Below are 12,224 nucleotides of genomic sequence, written 5' to 3'. Positions count from 1 at the left end.
TTCCGTCGGGCCACTCTGCCATAAAGCCCCGACTGGTGGAGGGCTGCAGTGATGGTTGACTTTCTACAACTTTCTCCCATCTCCCGACTGCATCTCTGGAGCTCAGCCACAGTGATCTTTGGGTTCTTCTTTACCTCTCTCACCAAGGCTCTTCTCCCCCGATAGCTAAGTTTGTCCGGACGTCCAGCTCTAGGAAGGATTCAGGTCATCCCAAACGTCTTCCATTTAAGGATTATGGAGGCCACTGTGCTCTTAGGAACCTTAAGTGCAGCAGAAATTTTTTGTAACCTTGGCCAGATCTGTGTCTTGCCACAATTCTGTCTCTGAGCTCTTCAGGCAGTTCCTTTGACCTCATGATTCGCATTTGCTCTGACATGCACTGTGAGCTGTAAGGTCTTATATAGACAGGTGTGTGGCTTTCCTAATCAAGTCCAATCAGTATAATCAAAACACAGCTGGACTCAAATGACGGTGTAGAACCATCTCAAGGATGATCAGAAGATATGGACAGCACCTGAGTTAAATATATGAGTGTCACAACAAAGGGTCTGAATACTTAGGAGCAAGTGATATTTCAGTTTTTCTTTTTTAATAAATCTGCAAAAATGTCACCAATTCTGTGTTTTTCTGTCAATATGGGGTGCTGTGTGTACATTAATGAGTAAAAAAAATTAACTTGAATGATTTTAGCAAATGGCTGCAATATAACAAAGAGTGAAAAATTTAAGGGGTCCAAATACTTTCTGTCCCCACTGTATATATACATACATACATACACACACTATCTCACAAAAGTGAGTACACCCCTCATATTTTTGTAGACATTTTATTAAATCTTTACAAAGGAGACAACACTGAAGAAATGACGCTTTGCTACAATGTAAAGTAGTGAGTATACAGTTTGTATGACAGTGTAAATTTGCTGTCCCCTCAAAATAACAACACACAGCCATTAATGTCTAAACCGCTGGCAACAACAGCGATTACACCAATTAGTAAAAATATCCAACTTGGGCCCAATTAGTCATTTTACCTCCCCGGTGTCATGTGACTCGTTAGCTTTACAAGGTCTCAGGTGTGAATGGGGAGCAGGTGTGTTAAATTTTGTGTTATCGCTCTCACTCTCTCATACTGGTCACTGGAAGTTCAACATGGCACCTCGTGGAAAAGAACTCTGAGGATCTGAAAAAAAAAAGAATTGTTGCTCTACATAGACTGGATTACCAAGACCCTGAAACTGAGCTACAGCACGGTGACCAAGATCATACAGCAGTTTAACAGGACAGGTTCCACTCAGGACAGGCCTCGCCATGGTCATCATATCCAGAGGTTGTCTTTGGGAAATAGACGTATGAGTGCTGCAAGCATTGCTGCAGAGGTTGAAGGGGTGGGGGGTGAGGTCAGCCTGTCAGTGCTCAGACCATTAAAACTGGATGCACATATACAAATAGTGGGCAAAAAAACAGAAGCAAAAAACAGGCATTGGTAAACATTTCTAAAAACAGCACTGCAGAACAACATGGTATGACTTAAGGAATTCAACTTACATGTGTACACAAGGATGAAGAAGAACAATGAGGATGAATATTGCGATCAAGATAATATCAAAATGTATCCATAATATGGGAATGAAAATAAATGAAAATGAGCATAAAAATAATAATAAACACAAAAATAAGAATTAAAAAAATACAATACAAATTATATATAACATATACAGTTGTGCTCATAAGTTTACATACCCTGGCAGAATTTATGATTTCTTGGCCATTTTTCAGAGAATATGAATGATAACACAAACACTTTTCTTTCACTCATGGTTAGTGTTTGCCTGAAGCCATTTATTATCAATCAACTGTGTTTACTCTTTTTAAATCACAATGACAACAGAAACTACCCAAATGACCCTGATCAAAAGTTTACATACCCAGTTATTAATACCGTGTATTGCCCCCTTTAACATCAAAGACAGCTTGAAGTCTTTTGTGGTATTTGTCAATGAGGCCCTTTATCTTCTCAGATGGTAAAGCTCCCATTCCTCTAGGCAAAAAGCCTCCAGTTCCTGTAAATTCTTGTGGCACAATGATATTGAGGTCAGGAGACTGAGATGGCCACTCCAGAACCTTCACTTTATTCTGTTGTAGCCAATGACAGGTCGACTTGGCCTTGTGTTTTGGATCATTGTCGTTGGAATGTCCAAGTACATCCCATGCTCAGCTTCCTGGCTGATGAATGCAAATGTTCCTTCAGTATTTTTTGATAACATACTGCATTCATCTTGCCAACAATTTTGACCAAATTTCCTGTGACTTTGTAGCTCACACAGCCACAAAACATCAGCAATCCACCTCTGTGTTTCACAGTAGGAATGGTGTACCTTTCATCATAGGCCTCGTTGACTCCTCTCCAAATGTGTTTATGGTTGTGGCCAAAAAGCTCAATTTTGGTCTCATCACTCCAAATGACTTTGTGCCAGAAGTTTAGAGGCTCGTCTCTGTGCCGTTTGGCGTATTGCAAGCGGGATACTTTGTAGCATTTGTGTAGTAAAGGCTTTCTTCTGGCGACTCGACCATGCAGCCCATCTTTTTCAAGTGCCTCCTTATTGTGCATCTTGAAACAGCCACACCACATGTTTTCAGAGAGTCCTATATTTCACCTAAAGTTATTTGTGGGTTTTTCTTTGCATCCTAAACAATTTTCCTAGCAGCTGTGGCTGAAATCTTAGTTGTTCTACCTGACCGTGGTTTGGTTTCAATAGAACTCCTCATTTCCCACTTCTTGATTAGAGTTTGAACACTGCTGATTGACATTCTCAATTCCTTGGATATCTTTTTATATCCCTTTCCTGTTTTATACAGTTCAACTACCTTTTCCCGCAGATCCTTTGACAATTCTTTTGCTTTCCCCATGACTCAGAATCCAGAAACTTCAGTGCAGCACTGGATGAAAGATGCCAGGGTTTGTCAGGAGTCCAGAAGCTCATTGACCTTTTATACACATACACTAATTCAAAGCAAACAGATCACAGGTGAGGATGGTTACCTTTAATAGCCATTCAAAACCCTTTGTGTCAACTTGTGTGCATGTTATCAGGCCACAATCACCAGGGTATGTAAACTTTTGATCAGGGTCATTTGGGTAGTTTGTGTTGTCACTATCATTTAAAAAGAGTAAACACAATTGATTGATAATAAATGGCATCAGCCAAACACTAACCATGAGTAAAAGAAAAGTTTTTGTGTTATCATTCATATTCTCTGATAAATGGCCAAGAAATCAAATTCTGCCAGGGTATGTAAACTTATGAGCACAACTGTATAGACCGCCGGCAAAGCGCCGCTGCAGCGGCGTTTTGTGGGTGTATGTAACCCTTTTTCGGCCGCTAGCGGGGGTTAAAACCACACGCTAGCGGCCAAATAGCACAGTTAAAACAACGGTAAAGCGGCGCTAAAAATAGCGCCGCTTTACCGGCGACGCTCCCGGACGCTTTCAGTGTGAAAAGCCTCTTACCGTTTGTGGGACTTGGCCCTGTGACTTATATCTTCGTCTTCCCCCTCGCTTTCCTCTTCTTCTAGTTTTCTTTTGCCCGGTAGCTGACTGTGGGATTGTGAGGGGGACTGAACTAAAAAATCCAAAGGATCAGAAAAGTTAAAAAGGTGGAGGTGGTGGTTCCTGAATGCGATATCGTCTCTGTGCTGTCTTTGGGCAAGGCTGTACAGGGATGGGAGTTGATGGTGGGAGTAGTATCTGCTATATTATTTTTATGTTTATTATTATTTTTATGCTCATTTTCATTTATTATCATTCCCATAATATGGATACATTTTGATCGTAATATTCATCTACATTGTTCTTCATGCTTGTGTACATGCATGCGTGCACACATATATGTGTGTACACATGTGAGTTGAATTCCTTGAGTCATACCATGTTGTTCTGCAGCGCTGTTTTTAGAGATGTTTACCAATGCCTGTTTTTTGCTTCTGTTTTTTTGCCCATTATTTGTATATGTGCATCCAGTTTTAATGTCCATTGATGACTGTTTTTATTGATCCCCTTATTGATCTTCTTAAATGTTGAATCCGCTGTGACTCCCTCTCCCCTATATTTGCCCTGTTACATGTGCCAAGCCTAACAACCATAGGACATTAGGACCCAGGAGCTCTGGCATTAGAGCTTATAAGCCCTCATCCAACATGGCTCCGCAAACGCATCGCCTATTGGTCCACCGTCCAACTGGAAGTGTTGTCATCCCCCGGCTTCCTGTGTGCTCGAGGTCCAGGAAATGTTGGTTACCACCAGCGCAACCCGCTCCGCTTCACCAGTTTACAGCCAAGGATGGACTCCCTCCCGGACGTTCTGCTCACCCTTACTTGACATGTCTATTTTTATTCTACTCGTGAGCATATATGCACAATTTGTTCATTAAAAACTCATTGCTATACTGCCCTTAGAGTGGCTCCTCTGTGCTTTTTACCCTCAGCCTTAATCAAGAAACATTGTAGTATAAAGAAATTATATTCTAAACATACATATTGAACTTGTACAACTTAAAGTATGTGAATCCTTCCTTCTCACAGATGGGGAAGGTGACAGGAAATCAACTAATTATTGCCATATGTGAGCTCTCCAAAGAAATGCTTATGAGCTTATCACAGCATATACTTTCACAAGTATAAAAATCTTATATAATTTCACTTTTTCCATAACTAAAGGATATGGCAGTGACCGGTCCCCCAGCCCCCCATTTTACTTAACTGAGCCCTGGAACTTGACCCACAGGGACGCGTTGTCTCTCTGCCCGGGGTTCTTGGCTCTTGATTGCATAGATTGATAGTAGCGCAGCCATTGGCTCCTGCTGCTGTCTATCAAATCCAATGACGCGGGCGCTGGGGCCAAGTCCTGCATTCGGCCTCTATGGATGGGCGAATGCTGGACTCGGGAGCACGTCCGCAAGGTAACCACCCGGGAGAGCGCTTCTCCCAGGGGGTTATTTGATGCAGGGAGGAGCCGCGAGAGCCACCGAGGGACCCAAAAAGAGCAGGTTCAGGCCAATCTGTGCAAAACGAGCTGCACACTGGGGGTAAGTATGATATGTTTGTCATTTTATTTTTTATTTTTTTAAAACAAACCCTTAAAATCACTTTAAGTTCTTTTGTTTGTTTTTTCAAAGATATTTTGTTTATGCACATCAGTTACTAAACATTGATGTTTAAGCAAATACAAGAATATGTAATATAAGGTTATTGTTTTAAATAAATAAAAGAATTGGAGTAGTTCTCCAACTATGCGATTAACCTAAAATCGATTCAGATATCCCTGTTTTACGAACCTGACCGCTTATTATTCTAAATAGGAAACCTTAATTTTGTTTGCAAATATTAAAGATTCTGTACTTGAAATGGGAAAAAGACACTCTTATGGGATCTTGAATGCACACCATTTATATATAAAACCACTTATTTAAAAAAAAAAAAAAAAAAAAGACAGTCTTGATTAAAACACACGTGGCCATATTTAGGCCAAGATTCATTGTACACATTAATATGCAGTTGCTCTTTAAATCGACTTGATTTAAATTAAATCCACCCTGCTGGGATCCAAGTCCTTACAACTGATCTTTGGTTCTATGGCTAGTTTAATGTCACTATGGTGTTTTTAGTACCATTTCTTGAAATGGTTTTTCCTAGGGATGCACCCATACCATTTTTTTTTACAATGAGTACAAGTACCGATACTTTTTTTTTTTTTTTTAGTACTCGCCGATACCTACCGCAACTGTTTTGTTTTACCTTCAGTTGTCAGCAATGGTACAAAGCATTGAAAAGTTATTCACATAAGAAATAAATAGTTTTTTTTAATTTAGTGCCTTTTCAATGTGAAATGTGTAAATATATGTTGATATATATGTGTAAAAATACTCACTAACAAAGCAAACAAAAAAAGTTTTAATTGTTTACCGTTTATAAAATAGATGTGAACAAAAGAAAAAAGCAGGAAAATAATAGTTAAATGGAGGAGAATAGGGAGTTAATTGAGGCTGATTAGAGTAAATGAAAGGTTATTAAGGGGTTAAACAGAGGAACATTTGTTCATCCCTTTGATCTGCAGATGAAGAAACAAAAAGATACAAAAAGAAACAATGTTTCTGTCACGGAACGTCCCACACTCCGCTTGAGTGCTTCCGTCATATACCACTTCCTCCCAGTCTGTATACAGATATCAGATATTCCAACCTCTCTGAGCAGAAAACAAGGCGACACTTGCTTCACTGCTAACATGGACTGTTTATTATGAATCAAAGTTACAAGACTTTATATGCAGTTGGAACCTCCTCTAACAATACAACTGTAACTTAATTAACATGAGCTAATTATCTAATCCTTTATACAGCCTAGGTGACTGAGACATGACCTTTCGTCCAGACTTGTGGTCACCGAGCTTCACACAGTTAATTAACACAAACAACAATGGGTGAAAAGACTCTTAGAGCCACACTAGACTTATTTACAATAAACACATTATAGCAGAATTGATGACATTAGCATTTAACAGTACGAGTCCCAACGATATAAATCAGTCACCATTCTAATATGGCATATAAAGGGTTCCCAGAGTCTGTGTGTTTTTGGGGGGACATGGAGCTGAATCCAAAGTAACACCAACCCCAGGGTCCCCAGGCATACAGCTCACAGAGAGCACCATTCCCCCAAATGCTAGGGCCCATAATCAAAAGGCAACAGGCCCGCACCCAGTCCTCTCCAACAGCCTCTGTCCTGGCCAGGTCCGTCACATTTCTCCCCTTTCGGCAGGAGACTAACACAGGAGGAGACCCCAGACGGGTTGACTCCGAAGTTAGTAAGTAGTTCCAGTCCTCTACTGCCTGTACCCACACAGTACCCCAAACAAATTATTCCAAACAGAGTATTACTCACCCAGCCATCCTCTGCCTCTCTCAGAGAACATATCCGCCGCTGGGGAGAGGCCCGGACTGGCCCTTCTCCCTGGAATCCTTTCTGCCGCTGGAGAGAAGACAGGGGGACTGGGCTCACTCCATCCTGCTGTTGGGGATCTGGGCCGACTGCCCAGCATCCCTGGGGTATACAGGTGGGGACTGAAGCCCCATCAACCGACACCAGATCAAGCTGCAGTTGTGAGGTGATGACTGCATTCTCTCCTTGGATCCTGATCTGCAGCTCGTGATAGACTGCCACCTCCTCACCTTGGGCCTCCACAATTGCTGCAGGTGTGGGGCAGAGATCTTGGACCCTCTGTCTGGTTGCCAGCACTTCTGCTGGGGGTTTGCCAGGTGGTTCCTCCTCTACAGAAACGTCTATTAAATCCCCAGTCTCTGGAATTGGTAAAAGTGTGGGACAGAGGTCTTGGACCCTCTGTTTAGTTACCAGATCTTCAGCTGGAGAAGTTTGTTTTAACTCCATAGATGCTGCTGGCAGAAAATCACATGTCCCTGTCAGTGTTGTGGGAGAAAGGCCGACTATCTCTTCTCTCAAGAAGGCCGAAGCCACTGTTGGTGCTGGGCAGAACACAGTGAACTTTGGCCCTGATAGCAGCTCTTCTGCTGGAGGCTCATCAGGTTGTTCTTCCTCAGCAGAAAAGTCTATTAAATCCCCCGTCTCTGCAACTGGTATCTGGGGATGGAGGTTCACCCTCTCCTGTCCATGGAATCCAGAAGATGCTATCAGTGCTGGGCAGAGGTTAGCAGAGCTCTGCCCGGTTGTCAGCACTTCAGGTGTGGGGATGGCAATCTCCAGATTTTCCGCTGCAGATTCTCTGGCATGCTGCTGGACAGGCACATTCCTCCATCCAAGATCATCCCATGCAGAAACAGGATCATCAAGGTCAGTCAGCATTTGCTGCATCCGCCATAAGACCTCCGCCTCCATAGCTGCGGGGGCAGGTTGGCAAAGCACACTATTGCTCTGCCACATTGCCGACTCTTCAGCCAGGATTTCAGGGTTGTCAACTGGTATTTCCTGATAGTCCCAGGCAAAGGGAGCCCAGCCCTGGCACTGAGCAATGTCTAGCAGCCGTCTGTAGGCGATCTCTAGCTCCCATTCCTGAACGGCCAGAAACTCCAAATCTTCCAGTGCCCAGTGCACTTCCGAAATGTTCAGTAGCCCTTCTCTGAAATCCATGATTTCGTCCACCCGCCACCCCAAATCACTCCCAAAGTTAGGGTCCCCTGTCAGCTTCACAAACAACAGTCCCAAGCCGCCGTAGCTTAAGCCTTCCGTTGGGCTGTCATCCGCTATCCAGGGACATGCTTGGGATACATGCCACCGGAGGGCTCTGTAGCTCTCATCCAGCTTTATCTCTGCCCAGACCAGCCTGCTTAATTCAGCTGTCTGCTTCTTGTGTGGTTTTTCTCCCAAAAACCGCACCCGCAGTCCGTACTGCGACCAGTACCTTTCCTCGATGGAGGGGAGAATTTTTCCCTGGTGTCGCTGCTCACGGGCTAGCGCTTCCTTCCAGAGTTTGCAGCGAATAGAATCACACCATCCCAGCAGGACCTGCTCCGATACTGGTCCTCTGTGCTGTATCTGCATCTCTCGCAGCCTCCTTCTGAATTCCTCATCCATGGCAGCTGGTATCTGTACCTCTCCTCTCCTCTCCTGCTATCTGGACCTTGGATCCAGATGGAAGTTTGGATGTCCCAGTCTGTAGGAAGCTTTCCCGCTGCTTGCCACCAATGTCACGGAACGTCCCACACTCCGCTTGAGTGCTTCCGTCATATACGACTTCCTCCCAGTCTGTATACAGATATCAGATATTCCAACCTCTCTGAGCAGAAAACAAGGCGACACTTGCTTCACTGCTAACATGGACTGTTTATTATGAATCAAAGTTACAAGACTTTATATGCAGTTGGAACCTCCTCTAACAATACAACTGTAACTTAATTAACATGAGCTAATTATCTAATCCTTTATACAGCCTAGGTGACTGAGACATGACCTTTCGCCCAGACTTGTGGTCACCGAGCTTCACACAGTTAATTAACACAAACAACAATGGGTGAAAAGACTCTTAGAGCCACACTAGACTTATTTACAATAAACACATTATAGCAGAATTGATGACATTAGCATTTAACAGTACGAGTCCCAATGGTATAAATCAGTCACCATTCTAATATGGCATATAAAGGGTTCCCAGAGTCTGTGTGTTTTTGGGGGGACATGGAGCTGAATCCAAAGTAACACCAACCCCAGGGTCCCCAGGCATACAGCTCACAGAGAGCACCATTCCCCCAAATGCTAGGGCCCATAATCAAAAGGCAACAGGCCCGCACCCAGTCCTCTCCAACAGCCTCTGTCCCGGCCAGGTCCGTCACAGTTTCTTTTTATTTTAGTGTTTCAGGGCTGAGCAATGTTGTTAATAAACATTGCTGGCTGCTTTTTTGTTTTTTGACAGCTCCAATAACCAGACTTCTTTAACACTGGAGAGACCCACTGGCAGCCCAAAGAACCGAGCCTGAAAGTATCGGTTTCAGGTATCGGTGCATTTGCACGAGTACCGATACTTGTGCAAATACTCGGTATCAGCACCAATACTAGTATCGGTGCAACCCTAGTTTTTCCTATGCAAGTCAGGGAGCAGGGACACTTGTGAAATGTATACACAATGGGCAGTGTCACAATCAAGATAATGATCTTTAATGAAGTATCTTTTGCGGGTTTATGGGTGATGAAAAAACTTCAGTAGGGATTAGAGCATACATAACACATACATAACAATGAAAGCACTTGTAATATCCCTTATTAAAGCGGAGTTCCATCCAAAAGCGGAACCTCCACTTATCTGCTTCTCCCCCCCCCCCCCGGTGCCACATTTGTCACCTATCGGGGGGAGCGGATACCTGTCAAACACAGGTACCCGATACCACTGCCATGTAAGGGCGCCACGGCAACCTACATCATTTATGGCCCCCTCCTTCCCCCTCGCCGCCTTCTGGGAGACACACACAGGTCCTAAAAGACAGCGGGACCATTCAGAAAGCACAGCGCGACTTGCGCATGCACAGTAGGAAACAGGCTGTGAAGCTGCAAGACAGGGCGCCGGCATGTTTTTGTAGGTTTACAACCCCTTTAAACTGAATATATCAGCATTTTGCAGAAAAGCTATGTGCAGAAAGATCACAAGGTTTATAAGCTGCTTAGTTTTCACTTTAATTTTTACTGCTTGCCTTTCCTCTTCACACTTAGAGTCTGGTACAGATGGCATTGCTCTTCAAACAATCATACAGTTTGCAGTGTACAGTGTACATAGATTTGCAAAACAATAGGATAAAGGAATATTCCCGAACTTTGTTTTATCTCATGGTTACTGTGAAATTGAGTGAATGCATTAATGCAGTGCATGTTATCCCAGCTTGCAGAGCTTGGACTCATTGAATGAGTTTACCAAAAATGTAAATATTGCAGAAAATACAGCCTCATGCTACATAACTAAGCTCTATTTCATACTGAATAAACTAAAATTATTAATGCTTCTTAAATGGAAAACTATCTTCAAATTTTTACTCCAAAAGCATTTTATTATGATTTAAATAAAGTAATTAATGAGTATGGCCTCAGGTTGAAAACTAATATAGAACGAGTAAAAGTACCATCATCCAGATTTGAATTGAAAGAATGAGGGAGTGGAGGTGCGAGAGCAATTGCTGCCACTGACCTACGCACGTCCATGCCTGAAAAGTTTGATATTGGACAACCTCGGCACTTGATAACAATTAATTGATCATAAAAATATATAAAGTTTAATGCATACAATACATAAATATACAGACAGTGTGTGTTAAAAACAGCAGTTTGTATACACCACAGTTAACAAGTTACTGACAGGTATGTGATTGAATCCCCATATTTGTGTTAAGAGTAGTGACAATCTGGGTTCTACATTCCCAGAAGTTCACATATCTATTACATATAGTTTTTCATTATTATGTTTTTTCTATTTTACGTTGTAATGTTTTGCTGTAAGGGAGACCCGCTGTTCCCCTCTCCTTATTGGTTGATCAGGCTCTGCAGGTATCTTTGTCTCTTCTCCCCCTGGCGGACATGTGTTTACCTTGGCAGGATGTCTCATCTCTGCTTGCACTGCATCTGCCTGGACCCTTCGGTCTATAGGCTGAGTCAGTGTGCATTTGCGCAGTAGCACGGAATCGTGCACCTGCGCAGTGCGGGTGAACAGACCCTGTGACGTCAGAGGCCGCCGACGTTATCTGACGCCGGCAGGGTTGGGGAGCTCATATAGTGGTCTATGGTAGACCACTGTGTGAGCGTTAACTGACTCTCCCCGCTGGGCTGTCACGGTGGATGGTCACATCTGAAGGTTGGTGTGCTTTGAGAGCGGTTTGGGATGTGTTTTCTCCTTCCCCACATCCCCTACTACCATCCTCACCCCCCTCCTTCCTCCTTCCCCCTCCTCTCCTTCCCTCACCCTCTCTGGCCCCTAACCTTCACTGACTTTAACTATCATTGTTTACAGATTACAGTGCCACTCTGGGATGTTACACACCAAATGTCAGCTGTTCCGCTGCATCCCTTGACATTGAGTGGCATTTGTCTGATTCTGAGAGTTACCCCTACTTTACTGTTGTTATTATTATACAACCCGCTCTGGTACATTCAGCCCATGCGTTTATGGTGGCCAGCTTAACAGCCTGGTGAGTTATTTTTTTTTATATATATCTATCTTTATGTATAGGATGTTGTTTTGTGGTTACCTGTGTGGCACCTCCCTTTTCCTTGGTCTTCTCCTTGTCCCTCCACACCCCTTCTTTTCCCTCTGTTCTCTCCCCCCCGTCCCCTCCTTCCTTGCCCCCCCTCCCTTCCCCTCCTTCCTTCCTCCCATCCCCTTCCCCCATTTTACCCTCCCCCTTTCCTCCTTGCCCTGTCCCTCCCCTGGTTTTTTCCTCCCCCCCCATCCTTCCTCTATTTCCCCCCCCTTTTCCTCCCCTTCCTCCCCTCCCCCCCCTCTTTTCTCCCCCCTCTTCTTCTCTCCCCCCTCCTCTCTTTCCTGTCTCTTCCCTTCTCCCCATTTCACCCCCCACCACCCCTCTCTCCCCCCTTACACGTATCTACCCTCACGTCCTTACTTTCTTGATCCACTCACTACCCTATCACACCTGGGTGTGCACTAGAGGTCGGCCGATATATCGGCCGATATTTGGTGTTTTTTACTTAATCGGCATCGGACGA

The 12,224-nt window shown here is 43.8% G+C and overlaps 1 protein-coding gene across 4 annotated transcripts in view; it reads right to left on the bottom strand.

The window, feature by feature from the left end:
• The window catches only part of PLA2G15 (phospholipase A2 group XV), a 451,295-nt gene that overhangs the window by 411,836 nt on the left and 27,235 nt on the right, over positions 1-12,224 (bottom strand). Inside the window, exon 2 of one of the 4 annotated variants that reach the window (XM_073605039.1) lies at positions 1,034-1,182. The exons of the other annotated variants lie outside the window; for them this stretch is intronic. The gene's annotated coding sequence lies outside the window, so the exon portion shown is untranslated. The remainder of the gene's footprint in view (positions 1-1,033; positions 1,183-12,224) is intronic. 4 annotated transcript variants of the gene reach the window in all.

The sequence above is a fragment of the Aquarana catesbeiana genome, linkage group LG11, assembly GCF_042186555.1.
Source record: "Aquarana catesbeiana isolate 2022-GZ linkage group LG11, ASM4218655v1, whole genome shotgun sequence".
Taxonomy (NCBI): Eukaryota; Metazoa; Chordata; class Amphibia; order Anura; family Ranidae; genus Aquarana; species Aquarana catesbeiana.
Note: the sequence above shows the minus strand (reverse complement) of the source record. Positions and strands in the feature narration are given on the sequence as shown.